An 18,330-nucleotide genomic window follows, 5' to 3' on the forward strand; every position below is an offset into this window, starting at 1 on the left:
ATGTCATTAACATTTCATGAACATGGGCACAGCTAACCAACCAGATACTTTACTTTTTCAAAGTTTTGTGTGCGTCGACTACAATATTACTACAACAACGATAATATCTACTAAATGAATACAATAAGGTTTAAACACAACATGAAAAAATAAGGTATAAACCATAGAATTATCTCTGTGATACTCCTTGTATATCTGCCACGTTGACTAGGGAGATATACAGTTGTGGACAGACTTGCACATTACAGTTTGCTGGAGTCAATACACATTGCTATGGATGTTATACAGTTGTGGATAGACTTGCATAGTACAGTTTGCTGGAGTCAATACACATTGCGCAGAATGGGGTCGAAATTCCCAAACAAATAGTTTGTTGCTTTAGCCAGGCTGCAGTGGTTAGGTTAGGTGGGTTCCCGGGAGGGTGGGAACGGTTGGTGGGTCCCGTTCTCGGTTCGAAACCCGTAGAGATAAATGTGTGAACTCATTACCCAGCTGATACATACTACATGTAATGGAATTTGATACTTTCGCTTGATTTTTATAAAGCAAATACGTAAGGATTGTTTGGGTTTGTATTAGTTCCATTATAGCCCTAGGCGGAAGAAGTGGCTGACAGCCATGTCGATGTTCCCCCTCCCCCTTTCCCAACTCTCGCTCTCTCTCTCTCTCTCTCTCTCTCTCTCTCTCTCTCTCTCTCTCTCTCTCTCTCTCTGAACAAATGCATAGCTATGCAAGTGAACAGCTCACATTTCTGACAGGCTATAAGGTATGTCAACGATGTGCTATATTGAATTAATGTAACTGCTCTTCACTAAATGATTAACCAAGTGTATAATGTATAAACCATACTATTTACTTCTTAATCGTCCCTGTATATCTGCCACCCTGACTATCTAGATATACATACCTCACCTATGTGTTTATCCAAAGAGTGGAAATATCCAGCCCGCCTAGATCTTTTATAATTAGTCAATTAGTAACTATCATGACCTCCCATTTCCGTAATATCTGTAATACCTCAACTGTGTATTTCCAGCCGAGTGGCTGCCTAGATCCAATAAACCGTTATTTATTCATTTATTTGTTTAAACGCAGACTCACCCGAGCACAGAGGCCCACCCTCGCTCTTGTAACGAGGTTTAATACATTGTTTGATATGACTTGGACTTCTTATATATCTGTGTTTATTCATAACCATGGCTGAGTAATACAGACCTGTGATTAAACTCATTTATATATCTTAAATTTTTATCATTGGACCACTTTCAAATCAATTGTCATTTTTCTATTTCATTTCTTCCTATATTAACGTACGTGATAAAAACAAACAAGTTATAGGAATTCACATAAATGATTTTATGCATAGTCTCTACAAGCTACAGTCCTGGCGACGAAACAGCACTCCGTTAGTTACTTTCACTTTTTCGTGTCTTTCGTCCTGATTGGCGAAACGTGAATTTACGCAGTAGAGTTGTGTATTTACTTTATTCAGATCATAATGAATTTAGGCTAACGTCATTTTTCGTCCTTTCACACAAGGTTTGACAGGCATTATATATATATATATATATATATATATATATATATATATATGAAGAGGCAATGGCTGGCCACCCGGCTGTGAATGTGGGGGTGGATTAGTCCCTACGGTATGAGGGACGTGGTCCAAATAGAGGGCCACTTTAATGCCCTCAGTTACATGGTCATTCAGAAGGAGGGGGACTGGACGGGTTATTAAAAAAAACATAGAATTGTGTATGTGAAATGCTCTACCCTGTTTGTTTTCGTGGCGTTGAAACAGACGGGAATAAAACACTTGCATAGCTGTGCATTTGTTCATGGAGAGAGAGAGAGAGAGAGAGAGAGAGAGAGTTGGGAAGTGGGGAGGGAACAACGACATGCTGTCAGCCACTTCCACCGCCTAGGGCTATAAGTAACGGAAAATGATTGTTGATCTGAAGATAAGGTTTACAAAGACAAAAATATAAGATATAACCAATTGATTCAACCATCGGTCTATCATACTTAGCCATGATTATATGTAAACTTAAACACTGACATAAGAAATTCAAGTTATATCGTATGTTTTGAACGTTACAACAGTGAGAGTGGGTCTCGGTGCGCGGGTGCATTTGTGTGCAGGGAGGGAGGGAGGGGAGGAGCTGCTTCACGGCTATCAGCCACCCACCTCCGCCGCCTAGGTATACGGTGCAACTAACACAAATCCAAACAATTCTTATATATATTTACTTTATGCAATTCAACCTAAAGTAACACAGATAATGACTTTATACTCAAGAGAAGACAAACTAAGAGTGAGACCCGCCAGTAGCCAGGCGAGAACACCACTTTCACTCATGATTTCGACTTCGCTTACACGGTATGTTTACTCCAACAAGCTGTACCCTGCAAGTCCGTCTGCAACTTTACCTCACTCTTGTGGTTTTTCAAAACATAAAAGATATTCAGCCTCACCTTAATCATAAATTCGTTTATGATTAATGACTATTTAACTATCATGACTCCCCCATCCCCAGTTCAGTAATGAATCAGCTGTATATTTTCAACCAACTGTCTGCCCGAATTCAATAAACCGTTCTTTATTTGATGTTTTATTAACAAATTACAGTGGCGAAGCGATGAGGAATGCCGCTGGGGAAAGACGTCGAAGTATCATCAGTGAAAGATTAAGAAATGTACGAGCTATAGGATGAAGCGTCTACGGCCCCAGAATATCAGGCCTTGATTTTGTGGGATAACCTGGGGTTTTATACACTCCCCTGATCTCCTGATATCGTGCCCTTCCAGCCTGAATCCCTAATCTTAGACAGGTAAGTCATGGTTGTGGCTATATACGTTGTTGAAAGAGGGAAGGCCTTTTGTTTGCTACCTCACTATTGTCTCCTACCCTGATCCTCCCTGCATTCCGCCAGCCTACCCCCCTTCCGCACCTCTCCTTTCTCCCCGTCTCACCTGTCTACTCCCACTTCTTTCATCGGTCTGTTTTTTGTCTTCCCCCTATTCCTCATATCATTCATTAACGGTTTTTCATCCAGTTTTCAAAAAACAAAAATGTTTGCTAGCTTTATTATCGAATTTGAAAAAAAACAACTGATAAATCTCAATCATAGGCATATTTACATATGGTTCTTAACCGTCCACATAAAATACATCTTTGAATATATCTATATTCTTTTGATTTCTGTTCTCAGTTTCTCTTGTGAATTCTTTATTTTCTCTGAGAAGCACCGATAAACAGTAACCTCCTATAGCCATAAACTATATATATATATATATATATATATATATATATATATATATATATATATATATATATATATGCATTAAAGCATATAACATTGCCTTGCATAAATTGATGTGACTATGCGTAGAACTTACCTATATATAGAAGGTCAAAAACGGAGGTGAGGGACTGAGAGCGAGAGCCGTGTGGCGGCAACTGGTGTATGTAAACAAATGTGTGCGGAGCCTGCCTGGCGCCTGAGTAATGACCCACCCTTGGTAGATGATTACCTGTTTGTGCTGCGTTGGAAGATGTGGGGGGTGAGGCGCGATGGTGGTGGGGGGGGTGCGTGCCTGGACGCAAAAGAAGTTATATTTAAAAAGCAAAATCTTTGTTGCTAATGACAGTAATATGCTATAACAGCATTTCGAAGATTATATTAATGAAAGGGGCACCGTTGAATAAATGATGGCAGATAGTTTGCCTCCACACCCAGTAACAGTTGCTTGGGGTGGTTGCTGTCCTCCCCCTCCCCCAACCCTCACCCTCGCTGCGCCGCTGACGCACACAGGCCCGGGCGCGCATACACATGAACACAGCTTAGGCTGTGTGTGTGCAGAGGAGCGATACATAAAAACAGTGATGAGAAGGAATATCACGTGTAAAAACTCTCTAGCCGTAATACGCACATAGAAATCACACAGTAACGAGGGTGAACACAGCAAAAGAAAGCCTTGATATGGGTATAATCTAAGAAATACGCTGCGTGTGAGAGAATCTTTGGGGTATACAATTCCACCAAAGGAGAATAGTATAGGTGAGAAAGTGTATGCTGATGATCAGAATTACATTCAGGTGCATAGATAAGGAAATATTCAGCAAGCTGTTGATTATGCTCAGGTTTTGGTCACTTTAAAGAACCACAGATAACTAATAAAAGCGAAGGTCCAGAGGAATTTAACAAAGATGGTACCAAATTGACGACGGTTGTACTATGGATAAAGGCTAGAGGCCTTAAATTTGTTCACCATGGAAGAGAGAAGCAAGGGGTGTCTGGATCACGATGTTTAATTTTGAAACCAGATTGCAAAACGTAGACTGAACAGTTCTTCGAATGATATAGGGATAGAATGACCGAAGGCTTTGACATGAATGTGAGCAAGAAACTTGTTAGGAAGGTACAAAGAAGTACTTTTATTTTATGAGTAGTGAATGAGTGGAATGAAATGAGTTATGAGACTGAATGTATGACTATAGAAAGTTAAAGAGATGGAGGCCCCACGAATGTACCTAACTGTACAAAAAAGTACGTAATTACAAAAATAGGTAATTACACGCAGTCTCTCTCTCTCTCTCTCTCTCTCTCTCTCTCTCTCTCTGGTAAGAGACCGGTCTCATCAACTTCCGCATGTCCTCAGGTGCCTGTCAAGCATGAAACACGGCAGAAAATGAGACGACTTAATCCAGTAAACGTTTCAGGTCGCCACTAAACCATAAGCCATGTCACACACCGTACCAGTGCAGGGTATTTTTTTTTTTTTTTTTAATAAACGGCGCCTTTGTCAGTTTGTCTGGCTGTTCTTCCCTGTACAGTACATGGCGAGGAAGTAGCTACACGTACGATAGCTAATCCCCATACTTAGTTGTAGACACATCGAGGAAGTTACCAGCCCTACGATAACTAACCCTCCCATATACAGATGAAAATGATTCATCTGTTTCCTTGGTAGAATAGAAATTGTTAGCTGCTGAGAGGAATGGCGTGGTGGTGGTGAGGGAGGGAAAGTGTTGGTGAGAGACTCAGAGTGAGGGTGTGATAGCCAGGGAGGAAGGTAGTGGCGGTGGTGGGGGTGATGAGGGAGGTTGTTGTTACTAGGGAGGGAGGGAGCGGCGGTGGTGAGGGAAGAGGTGACGGCCAGGGAGCGGCGGTGGTGAGGGAAGAGGTGACGGCCAGGCTGACGGAATGTGCTTGTACTGAGGGAGGGTTTGGGTAGTCATACGCAGACACGAGCTAGCAACATAAAATCTTGCATTTGGCAGCTCGTGAAAAGGACTGACAAGAGTAATCTTTCCCGTTTGATGTGCCAGAAATGATCTCACTGTAGATTGTTTTAATCTATTCTGAATAGTAATTGCACCGAATGCTTATTCGAACCAAGATAAGACAACTTTCCTTAAAGGAGATTACCGGCAAAGGCTACCTCAGATATCTTAACTGCTCCTAAAACTCAGTCAGAGTTAGAGAATACTGATAGCGTTAATACTGTTCTTGATATGAGTCGATGAGAAATTCAAGAATGTGAAGGAGGGGATATTTTAGATACCCCTGTGTTTAATAATACACCAACAAATGATACTGAAAACTTGTTGATTCTCCTGGAAATCTGTATTGCCCAACTTGCTCTCCATGACAGACTGTACGTGTAGACGGGTGTTGTTATAAAGTCATTCGTTGCATAATCTAAGGACAGCTCACTGCATGTCAGCAAAAAAAAAAATCATTGTCCTTTCATTATTTGAGTCAGTTGCTAGTTATAATAGCCTCATTGTTGTCCCCGTTACCTTTTGAAAGTACATGCCATATTACCTAATGACAGAACATAGGGTGTGCATTGAAAAAAAAATAGCAACGGTATATATATATATATATATATATATATATATATATATATATATATATATATATATATATATATATATGTGTGTGTGTGTGTGTGTGTGTGTGTGTGTGTGTGTGTGTGTGTGTGTGTTTCATTAAATATTAATGAGTATTTTACAGTCGTACACTTTCTCTCATTTTTATTTAAGATACGAATGTTATATACATCGGATTTTAGCACATCACGAATTCTTCATAACTTTCGCATACCTTTAAGAGAAGTGTTGATTCTGAGTTGACATAATGTTATCATATATAATACTCGTTCTGTATGTAGTTTGTGACAACGCTTGCATTTTTTCCTGTTGCTATTTATGATGTATCGACTGACTGAGCGACCCATCCAGCTGCACTCTTTTATACTGTGAAAATTTGATACTTATGCAAACAGTTTTTATTCATTGCTTCATATTTTCCCTTTCATTTATTTTATGGCTTCGAAGCGTAAATTCGGTGGTACTGTTATCATCCCTGGCTGCTCGTAACGGTATATTTTGTGGAGGTGTCACCTGGGAATAGATGATTAGTGTAGGCTAGGCTGTCCCGCAGGGGGAGAGGGGGTTTGGCATGCTGTGTGACAGGGGGACCAGACGTGACAAACATTTTGGTTGGTCATCTTTTGTGACTGACGTTTTGGTTGGCCAGCTATGGCCGCAGACATATTGGTTGATCAGCTTTGTGACAGACGTCTTGGTTGATCAGTCGATTGTGTACCAGACACTTGTGTTAATAGACTGAATGCCAGACGTTTTAGTTGATAGACAGTGTACTAAACATTTTGGCTGATAAAGTGTGTGACAAACATTTTCGTTGATAGACTGAGTTCCAGATGTTTTGGTTGGGAAACTGTGTGTAATATATATTGGTTGACAGACTGTGTGCTGGACATTTAAGTCGAGCTGTGTACCAGAGATTTGGGTTGATAAAACGTACACCAGACATTTTGGTTGAAAACTGTATACTAAACATTTTGGTCGAATAAATTGATAGATATTTTTTTTTTTTGATAAACTGCATACCAGACATTTTTGTTGAATAAATTGTGATGGATGTTTTGGCTGGAAAACTGTAACAAACATTTTGGTTGCAACGATGTTCAGCTGTTGTCATTGACCGACCAGCTGTAGCTGGTGGTCACAAGGTTGTGTAGAGAAGGAATAAGTTTGAATATGATTTTGATATGGAACTCCATGGCGTAGCGGTTAACATCGTTGACCGTTGAGCATTCGCAGGCCGCCCGGAGTCGAGCTAAACATAAAACAGAACAAAGCTGAAGGTGGTAATGTAGAGCTGTGGTCAGGTACGGTGTATAGCTGTGGCCATATACAGTGCATAGCAATGGCCAGATAGTGTTTTACTTTAATCAGATACAGTATGTAGCTGCGGCCAGATACAGTGTGTAGTTTTGCCAGATAGTGTATAGCTGTGGCCAAATGTAATAGATACCTGTAGCCAAATAAAAGCATATATTTGTTGCCAGATAGTGTATAGCTGTAGCCAGATGCATTGTGCAGTTGTGGCCAGATATAGAGTATATTCATGGCCAGATAGTTTATAGCTGTGAGCAAATACGACATGTAGTTGTGGCTAGATACAGTGTATAGTTGTGGTCAGATTCAGCATATAGCCATGCTAGATACAGCGTATGGCTTTGACCAGGTACGATATATAACTGGCCGGATACAGTATATAGCTGTATATATGCAGTGCATATATCTAGCCAGACGGTATATACCTGTGACCAGCTATATTTTATAGCTGTGGCCACATACAGTGTAAAGTTGTGGCCAAATACAGTGTAGGAATTTTATTCAGTGACCTCCATGGCGTGAGCAAAGCATATCCAGTCTAAAGTGCCCGAGGGTGAATGGAAAAGAGTAAAAGAAAAGAAAGAAATTAGTCAAGGCTTCCCAGGTATTCGGCGACCTGACTTTGAAAGGTAGAAAGATTGTAGCAAGAGAGAAAGACGAAAAAAGGAAGATTCCACAGCTTAACTGTCCGAGGAAAGGAGATATAATGCTCAGTCCTCGAGTGGCCGGTCTCGACACAGAAGCAGCGGCCAAACACGTAAAAGTTAAGGAGAGTTTCAAAGACTTTGTACACAGCTGAAGTGTGAGCGTTCGGGCGATAATTGGAAGGGTTAGTGGGCATCCTTTCTTACAGATGGGCTGCACCAAGGCATGCATCCATGAGGAAGGAAAGGTCTTGTGTTTTTAGTGAGGCGAAATAGGCGAGCGAGAAACGGAGCTAGTTTAGAGGTGCCATCTCGTGGGACTCGAGGAGATATGGCATTTGAATCGCTGCCTGGTACTCCTGGAGCTGTGGGAGTACGCGGAAGACCTTGTGTGTGGGGGGGGGGGAGATATAGATGGCGTTGGTTAAGTGATGAATTAGGATTCAGAGAATGGAAGAGTTTCATGGCCTTGTTAGTTTTGTTCCAGATGCAATAGGCGTCATAGCTGGAGCGATGACACCATGACTGTCGGTGGAAAGGTTTCGGTAGAGAATGGGATGTAGAATTCCATCCCAGCCATGATAATCCACGCTGTTCATTAACACCACTTGAGTCGTCCTGGCCAGCGAAGTACAGTTGATACTCGTCCTATTGAAAGTCAGTAGAAAAACCGTATAGGGATGGAGGACCGCCATTGTCGACGTCTCGAGAGGATGGATGGAGATTGGACTTTCCCAATTAGAAGGAATAGAAATAAGACTAAGAAAGCAGTTTTAGTGTATTTATAGTGAGACTTACGGAACCTTGTGTTCCGGGCTGATTTTTCTGTAGTGTGTTCAGACTCGAAATCGGGTGGTCAGGGGCTGATTTTTACTGATAATCTAGTAAGAACGTTACAGAATTACATTTAAATAGGTTTTCTGGGATTTCTTCTTTTGAATTTGTAGAATACTCTTATCTGTGTAATCAGTTGTAACAATGTTCGTGCTTAATACAGTTGAACAGCACGTTTTCTATGAGTAGGCAGCTACTTCCGTTACACCCACGAGAAGATAAGCGACCATCTTGGAAATCTACGGAATAGGAAAATATTGGTCTCTTTCTTCCGAAATATTGAGCCTGTGTAAGACGGACAAATCGGTACAGAAACATGGTGGCTGCGGTAGGGATCATCAGTCATCACAGACAGACACACTAAGGGCTCCTGTACCAATGATCTCGGGCGGGGTCAGGTCACTCAGGAGGTGAACTGACGTGAAGAATATGGCAGCGCCACAACTCTCCGTCCCCGGCGGAATAAGCCGAACAGGTGACACTGAACACTGTTGGAAGACCTATAGTCAAAATCAGAGCTTTATTTTCTGGGAGTAGGTTTTGAGAAGAAACATGAAGAGGAAAAGGTTGTACTACTTTTAACATTTGTTGGAGATGACAGGTTTGATGTATTTCAGTTCCCATCATATGGAGATAGCCAGTCTGACCCAGCTACAGTGTTACAGAATGTACTTAACAAATTTGATGTAGAATTTGCCCTAAAGAAAGTTGTATTGGCTGACAGGTACAGATTTCTTAAATGTTTGCAACAAACATAGACTCAGGATTCTGAGGATTCTGGGCAAGGAATGTGAATAAGATCAGAAAGATAGTGAGATGAGAGATGAATAAGTATATAGAGGTTCAGATGATTTCCTTCATATGAAATTCTTTGAAGTTGATGACCTTAATTTTGATGCAGTTGTCAAAATCTGTGTCGCATACTAAGCATCAAAGATGCAGATGGCAATGTTTCAACAAGATGATTCTGAAGAAACCCAAGATGAAGACATATTAAATGAAATTTATTGTAAGTACCACTCATGGACATGCATCCATGAGGGAATGCAAGTTTTATGGCAACACGCTTTTTTGGAAGAAAGAAGAATGCCCAGCATATGGTAAGACCTGTAGAAAGTGCAACAAGAAGAATCACTTTGCAAGTAAAAGCAGATCAAAGTAAGAGAGGGGTTCAGGGAGCTGTTTGGTGGATGGTATTCAAGAGGAGGCAGATACAGAGGACAACTCTGATGTCTGCTATATTAAGGAGCTTTCAACACAGTGCAGCAATAAGGCCATCATAGCATCCATGGAGGTAAGTTCTAAAAAGGTGAAGTTTCAAGTTGACTATAGCACAAGCATGAATGTTATTCCTCACCATATAGTGACTGACAAGCAGTTTGTCCTGTAATAAATTGCTGTACATGTAGAATTCTACCAAGATAAACCATGTAGAAAAGTGAAGAACAGTTAATGTCAACTGTAAGACGCAAAAAAAATATTCTGTGGATTTATTTGTTATGGAATGGGAACTTGTACCAATTTTGGGTAAGAGCATTAGAATAGATGAATCTGATTACTGTGATTTTTTGAGAATGGATTTATTTGTTATGGAATGGGAACTTGTACCAATTTTGGGTAAGAGCATCAGAATAGATGAATCTGATTACTGTGATTTTTGAGAATATAAGTCCATCTTCTAACCAACCAGGAATATCATATAGGTTGCCATTTGATGTTAGACAAATGTTTATGGTAAGCTTAATACATACATTAAGGACAATGAAAGTTATAGCCAAAATGGATGAACCAAGAGAATGGGTATGTTGTATTGGAAGCAGGAAGTCACAAGACAGAATATGCATTGATCCACAGGCACTGAATAAAGATCTAAGAAGAGATGCATCTACTACATGTAACTGATGATGTATTACCTGACCTTTCAGAGGTTAAGTTTTATTTGAGGATTGGTTTTTCATATTGTGTACTAGATGATCAGTCATCTGTTTACATTTCAGACTACTAGAAAGGTAAAGATGGTTAAGATTACCAGTTGGCTTAGCCATAAGAAGCAAAATATTAAAAAAAGAGGCTTAACTGTAGCCCTTGAGGGTCTGTCAAAGTTGTATGTGTAGCTGATGATATGTTAGTTTATGGTATTGGATGCATTGATGAATTAGCTAATAATGATCATGATCATAATGTGTGTAAACTGTTGGAGATATGTAGAAAGCAAGGGATTAAACTAAAAAAATTATAAGCCAGAATTGACAAAGTCTGAGACTTCTTTTTCAGGACATGAGAAATCCAAATATGGTTTGAAACCTGATCCAGATGAGATATCATCCATTGTAAAGATGAAAACTCCCCAAAATGTGAGAGATATTGAGTTTAGCAGGCATGGTGAATTATTTGGCTACTTAGATTGCCTTATAGAAGCTATAAAGATGTTTTAATGGCAATAGGAAAAAGTGCAGGAAGCTCTAGAAAAGGTCAGACACTTAGTGCCACCCTCTGCATTGTTAGCTTTCTATGGGCAAGACAGACCACTTGGTGTCCAGTATGATATTAGTCAGAATTAGTGCTACGATGATGCAGGAAGATTATTATTATTATTATTAGTAGTAGTATTATCATTATTATTATTATTATTAATACTACTACTACTACTCCACACACACACACACACACACAAACCAATATCTTATGTAAGCAGTGCATTGACTCTAACAGAGACTAGGTGTGCACAGATAGAGATGCTAGCAGTTGCTTTCACACACTTAAATTTCTTAAGTATACATTTAAGAGATTGACCAAAGTAATCAAGTGACCACAAACCTCTACATTCAAAAGGAGCAGTGAAGAAGGGGCTGGATGTAAGGTCATGAGATGATAACCTATTATGAGACTAAATGACACAGTCGGCAGCACTTGAGAAAGAATAGTGAATGCGACTTGGATGATGAAGAAAAACCAAGAAACAGTACAACAAAAGATGTAAAAGTTGATTGAGGGCTAGAGACAGATTCAGGTTTTGAGGTCAGTGCTAATACGGATGTGTGTGCTAAGTAGTATGAAGGACATGGATAAGGTTAAAAAAATGTTTCCAGTACAGCTGATGAAGTTCTGAAGTATAGCTTGAGACCAACTAGAAATGTGCCTTTAGTTAGATTCAAGGTTAACATAGTGAACTGTAAAAGAATACTCCTTTTAATTTGCTATAAGAAATATTTATTTATTATTTATTTAGTTTGCTTTGTCGCTGTCTCCCGCGTTTGTGAGGTAGCGCAAGGAAACAGACGAAAGAAATGGCCCAACCCACCCCCATACACATGTATATACAAACAGTTGTGCGCAGGAGGGTGGATGTGCTGGAAATGAGATGTTTGAGGACAATATGTAGTGTGAAGTGGTTTGATCAAGTAAGTAATGTAAGGGTAAGAGAGATGTTTGGAAATAAAAAGAGCGTGGTTGAGAGAGCAGAAGAGGGTGTTTTGAAATGGTTTGGGCACATGGAGAGAATGAGTGAGGAAAGATTGACCAAGAGGATATATGTGTCGGAGGTGGAGGGAACGAGGAGAAGTGGGAGACCAAATTGGAAGTGGAAAGATGGAGTGAAAAAGATTTTGAGTGATCGGGGCCTGAACATGCAGGAGGGTGAAAGGCGGGCAAGGAATAGAGTGAATTGGATCGATGTGTTATACTGGGGTCGACATGCTGTCAATAGATTGAATCAGGGCATGTGAAGCGTCTGGGGTAAACCATGGAAAGTTCTGTGGGGCCTGGATGTGGAAAGGGAGCTGTGGTTTCGGGCATTATTGCATGACAGCTAGAGACTGAGTGTGAACGAATGGGGCCTTTGGTGTCTTTTTCTAGCACTACCTCGCACACATGAGGGGGGAGGGGGATGTTATTCCATGTGTGGTGAGGTGGCGATGGGAATGAATAAAGGCAGTGTGAATTGTGTGCATGTGTATATATGTATGTGTCTGTGTGTGTATATATATGTGTACATTGAGATGTATGGGTATGTATATTTGCGTGTGTGGACGTGTATGTATATACATGTGTATGGGGGTGGGTTGGGCCATTTCTTTTGTCTGTTTTCTTGCGCTACCTCGCAAACGCGGGAGACAGCGACAAAGCAAAATAATGATAATAATAATAATAATAATAAATATCAACGTATATTGCAGCTCTTTTATATTTTTGCAAAAAACAAGTATTTTTTAAGTTGATTTACAAATTTACAGTACAATACTGTCTTTCAAAAGAGAAAGAATACAATAATCTTCATATTTATTAGTCTGTCATTGCACATTTTCCATTAACAGAGGCTGTTTTTTTGACACCCACAAGAACATGAGCAACCCTCATTTGAGAATATTGTGAGCAAGGTAATATTAGTCTCTCTCCTGAAACATTAATCCTCTGACACACAGACCAGTATAAAAATAATATATATAATTTTTCGTCTTGAGACTGAATGAACTTAGCACTCAGTATGATTTGTCAGCAATGCTACTTAGAGCTCAAAATTTATTTTTTTGTATCATTTTGGTTGGCTATATGCAACTCATTTATCTAAATAATACGTGTCATTCTATGTAAGTTTAAACCTTCAATATAAAGTGTTCCAGCCAGTTTTCAGTACTACATTTAAGAGGCTGTAACAGAGTTTTTGAAGATGGGTTTTCTGGGTTTAGTTCTGAACAGTTTGTAATTTTATCACATTTGTGTAATTTTTCATTTTCTTTTTATACCTACTCACCATTTCTCCTGTGAGCAAGGTATTTTCAAGAACAGATGATAGAACCTTAGATGGAAAATTCCTCACTTGCCTCCTTGCTCTATTCCTTCCTTTGGAAAGTAATACAGGAAAGGAGGATTTCCAGCCACCTGCTCCAGGCCCTTTTAGTCGTTTGTTATGACAGTGCAAGGGATTCGTAGGCAGTATTCTTTCTCTCCTTTCCCGGGGAATCATGTATATTTATATATATTTTTTTTTTTTTTTTTATACTTTGTCGCTGTCTCCCGCGTTTGCGAGGTAGCGCAAGGAAACAGACGAAAGAAATGGCCCAACCACCCCCCATACACATGTATATACTTATGTCCACACACGCAAATATACATACCTACACAGCTTTCCATGGTTTACCCCAGACGCTTCACATGCCTTGATTCAATCCACTGACAGCACGTCAGCCCCGGTATACCACATCGCTCCAATTCACTCTATTCCTTGCCCTCCTTTCACCCTCCTGCATGTCCAGGCCCCGATCACACAAAATCTTTTTCACTCCATCTTTCCACCTCCAATTTGGTCTCCCTCTTCTCCTTGTTCCCTCCACCTCCGACACATATATCCTCTTGGTCAATCTTTCCTCACTCATCCTCTCCATGTGCCCAAACCACTTCAAAACACCCTCTTCTGCTCTCTTAACCACGCTCTTTTTATTTCCACACATCTCTCTTACCCTTACGTTACTCACTCGATCAAACCACCTCACACCACACATTGTCCTCAAACATCTCATTTCCAGCACATCCATCCTCCTGCGCACAACTCTATCCATAGCCCACGCCTCGCAACCATACAACATTGTTGGAACCACTATTCCTTCAAACATACCCATTTTTGCTTTCCGAGATAATGTTCTCGACTTCCACACATTCTTCAAGGCCCCCAGAATTTTCGCCCCCTCCCCCACCCTATGATCCATATATATATATATATATGTTTCTATATACATATATACATATATATAGGGTGTTTTGGTCGAGGTGGTGTGCAGAGTGAGAGGGTTAGGGAAAATGATTTGGTAAACAGAGAAGAGGTAGTAAAAGCTTTGTGGAAGATGAAAGCTGGCAAGGCAGCGGGTTTGGATGGTATTGCAGTGGAATTTATTAAAAAAGGGGGTGACTGTATTGTATGATTCATGGTGAGGTGCCTGAGGATTGGCAGAATGCTTGCATAGTGCCATTGTACAAAGGCAAAGGGGATAAGAGTGGGAGCTCAAATTACAGAGGTATAAGTTTGTTGAGTATTCCTGGTAAACTATATGGGAGGGTATTGATTGAGAGGGTGAAGGCATGTACAGAGCATCAGATTGGGGAAGAGTAGTGTGGTTTCAGAACTGGTAGAGGATGTGTGGATCAGGTGTTTGCTTTGAAGAATGTATGTGAGAAATACTTAGAAAAGCAAATGGATTTGTATGTAGCATTTATGGATCTGGAGAAGGCATATGATAGAGTTGATAGAGATGCTCTGTGGAAGGTATTAAGAATATATGGTGTGGGAGGGAAGTTGTTAGAAGCAGTGAAAAGTTTTAATCGAGGATGTAAGGAATGTGTACGTGTAGGAAGAGAGGAAAGTGATTGCTTCTCAGTGAATGTAGGTTTGCGACAGGGGTGTGTGATGTCTCCATGGTTGTTTAATTTGTTTATGGATGGGGTTGTTAGGGAGGTGAATGCAAGAGTTTTGGAAAGAGGGGCAAGTATGCAGTCAGTTGTGGATGAGAGAGCTTGGGAAGTGAGTCAGTTGTTGTTCGCTGATGATACAGCACTGGTGGCTGATTCATGTGAGAAACTGCAGAAGCTGGTGACTGAGTTTGGTAAAGTGTGTGAAAGAGGAAAGTTGAGAGTAAATGTTAATAAGAGCAAGGTTATTAGGTGCAGTAGCGTAGAGGGTCAAGTCAGTTGGGAGGTAAGTTTGAATGGAGAAAAACTGGAGGAAGTGAAGTGTTTTAGATATCTGGGAGTGGATTTGGCAGCGGATGGAACCATGGAAGCGAAAGTGAATCATAGGGTGGGGGAGGGGGCGAAAATTCTGGGAGCCTTGAAGAATGTGTGGAAGTCGAGAACGTTATCTCGGAAAGCAAAAAGGGTATGTTTGAAGGAATAGTGGTTCCAACAATATTGTATGGTTGCGAGGCATGGGCTATGGATAGAGTTGTGCGCAGGAGAGATGTTTGAGGACAATATGTGGTGTGAGGTGGTTTGATCGAGTAAGTAATAATAGGGTAAGAGAGATGTGTGGTAATAAAAAGAGTGTGGTTGAGAGAGCAGAAGAGGGTGTTTTGAAATGGTTTGGGCACATGGAGAGAATGAGTGAGGAAAGATTGACCAAGAGGATATATGTGTCTGAGGTGGAGGGAACGAGAAGTGGGAGACCAAATTGGAGGTGGAAAGTTGGAGTGAAAAAGATTTTGAGTGATCGGGGCCTGAATATGCAGGAGGGTGAAAGGTGTGCAAGGAATAGAGTGAATTGGAATGATGTGGTATACCGGGGTCGACATGCTGTCAGTGGATTGAATCAGGGCATGTGAAGCGTCTGGGGTAAACCATGGAAAGTTCTGTAGGGCCTGGATGTGGAAAGGGAGCTGTGGTTTCAGTGCATTATACATGACAGCTAGAGACTGAGGGTGAATGAATGTGGCCTTTGTTGTCCTTTCCTAGCGCTACCTCACGCACATGCGGGGGGAGGGGGGCTGTTATTTCATGTGTGGCAGGGTGGCGATGGGAATGAATGAAGGCAGACAGTATGAATTATGTACATGTGTGTATATGTATATGTCTGTGTGTATATATATGTATACGTTGAGATGTATAGGTATGTATATTTGTGCGTGTGGACGTGTATATATATATATATATATACATGTGTATGTGGGTGGGTTGGGCCATTCCTTCGTCTGTTTCCTTGTGCTACCTCGCTAACATGGGAGACAGTGACAAAGCAAAATAAATAAATAAAATAAATAAATAAATCCTCCCCTCTCGTTTTTTTTTAATTTTCCAAAAGGAGGAACAGAGGGGGGCCAGGTGAGGATATTCCACAAAGGCCCAGTCCTCTGTTCTTAACGCTACCTCGCTAACGCGGGAAATGGCGAATAGTTTAAAAAAAAAAAATTATATTTACTATACTTTGTCGCTGTCTCACGCGTTAGTGAGGTAGTGCAAGGAAACAGACGAAAGAATGGCCCAACCCACCCACATACACATGTATATACATACACGTCCACACATGCACATATACATACCTACACATCTCAATGCATACATATATATACACACACAGACATATACCTATATACACATGTACATAATTCATACTGTCTGCCCTTATTCATTCCCGTCGCCACCCTGCCACACATGAAGTGAAAACCCCCTACCCCCGCATGTGTGTGAGGTAGCGCTAGGAGAAAGCAACAAAGGCCACAATCGTTCACACTCAGTCTCTAGCTGTCATGTATAATGCACCGAAACCACAGCTCCCTTTCCAGATCCAGGCCCCACAAAACTTTCCATGGTTTACCTCAGATGCTTCACATGCCCTGGTTCAATCCACCAACAGCATGTCAACCCCGGTATACCACATCATTCCAATTCACTCTATTCCTTGCACGCCTTTCACCCTCCTGCATGTTCAGGTCCCGATCACTCAAAATCCTTTTCACTCCATCTTTCCACCTCCAATTTGGTCTCCCACTTCTCCTCGTTCCCTCCAATTCTGACACATATATCCTCTTTGTCAATCTTTCCTCGTTCTTTCTCTCCATGTGACCAAACTATTTCAAAACACCCTCTTCTACTCTCTCAACCACACTTTTTACTACCACACATCTCTCTTACCCTTTCACTACTTACTCGATCAAACCACTTCACACCACATATTGTCCTCAAACATCTCATTTCCAGCACATCCACCCTCCTCCGCACAACTCTATCTATAGCCCACGCCTCGCAACCATATAACATTGTTGGAACCACTATTCCTTCAAACATACCCATTTTTGCCTTCCAAGATAATGTTCTCGACTTCCACACATTTTTCAACACTCTCAAAACTTTCGCCCCTTCCCCCACCCTATGATTCACTTCCGCTTCCATGGTTCCATCCACTGCCAAATCCACTCTCAGATATCTAAAACACTTCACTTCCTCCAGTTTTTTTCCATTCAAACTTACCTCCCAATTGACTTGTCCCTCAACCCTACTGTACCTAATAACCTTACTCTTATTCACATTTACTCTCAACTTTCTTCTTTCACACACTTCATCAAACTCAGTCAGCAGCTTCTGTAGTTTCTAATCCGAGTCAGCCACCAGCGCTGTATCATCAGTGAACAACAACTGCCTCAATTCCCAAGCTCTCGTCCACAACAGACGGCATACTTGCCTCTCTTTCCAAAACTCTTGCATTCACCTCCCTAACAACCCCATCCATAAACAAATTATTCAACCATGGAGACATCACGCACCCCTGCCGCAAACCTAAATTCACTGAGAACCACTCACTTTCCTCTCTTCCTACACGTACACATGCCTCACATCCTTGATAAAAACTTTTCACTGCTTCTAACAACTTACATCCCACACCATATATTCTTAATACCTTCCACAGAGCATCTCTATCAACTCTATCATACGCCTTCTCCAGATCCATAAATGCTACATACAAATCCATTTGCTTTTTTAAGTATTTCTCTCATACATTCTTCAAAGCAAACACCTGATCCACACATCCTCTACCACTTCTGAAACCACACTGCTCTTCCCCAATCTGATGCTCTGTACATGCCTTCACCCTCTCAACCAATACCCTCCCATATAATTTCCCAGGAATACTCAACAAACTTATACCTCTGTCATTTGAGA

General features: G+C 40.9%; 1 protein-coding gene across 2 annotated transcripts in view; it reads left to right on the forward strand.

The window, feature by feature from the left end:
• The window catches only part of Nup44A (nuclear pore complex protein Nup44A), a 541,896-nt gene that overhangs the window by 509,219 nt on the left and 14,347 nt on the right, over nucleotides 1-18,330 (forward strand). For both annotated transcript variants that reach the window (XR_011715428.1, XR_011715429.1), the window contains exon 13: nucleotides 2,630-2,831. The gene's annotated coding sequence lies outside the window, so the exon portion shown is untranslated. The remainder of the gene's footprint in view (nucleotides 1-2,629; nucleotides 2,832-18,330) is intronic.

This window comes from Panulirus ornatus, chromosome 38 (genome assembly GCF_036320965.1).
Source record: "Panulirus ornatus isolate Po-2019 chromosome 38, ASM3632096v1, whole genome shotgun sequence".
Lineage (NCBI taxonomy): Eukaryota > Metazoa > Arthropoda > Malacostraca > Decapoda > Palinuridae > Panulirus > Panulirus ornatus.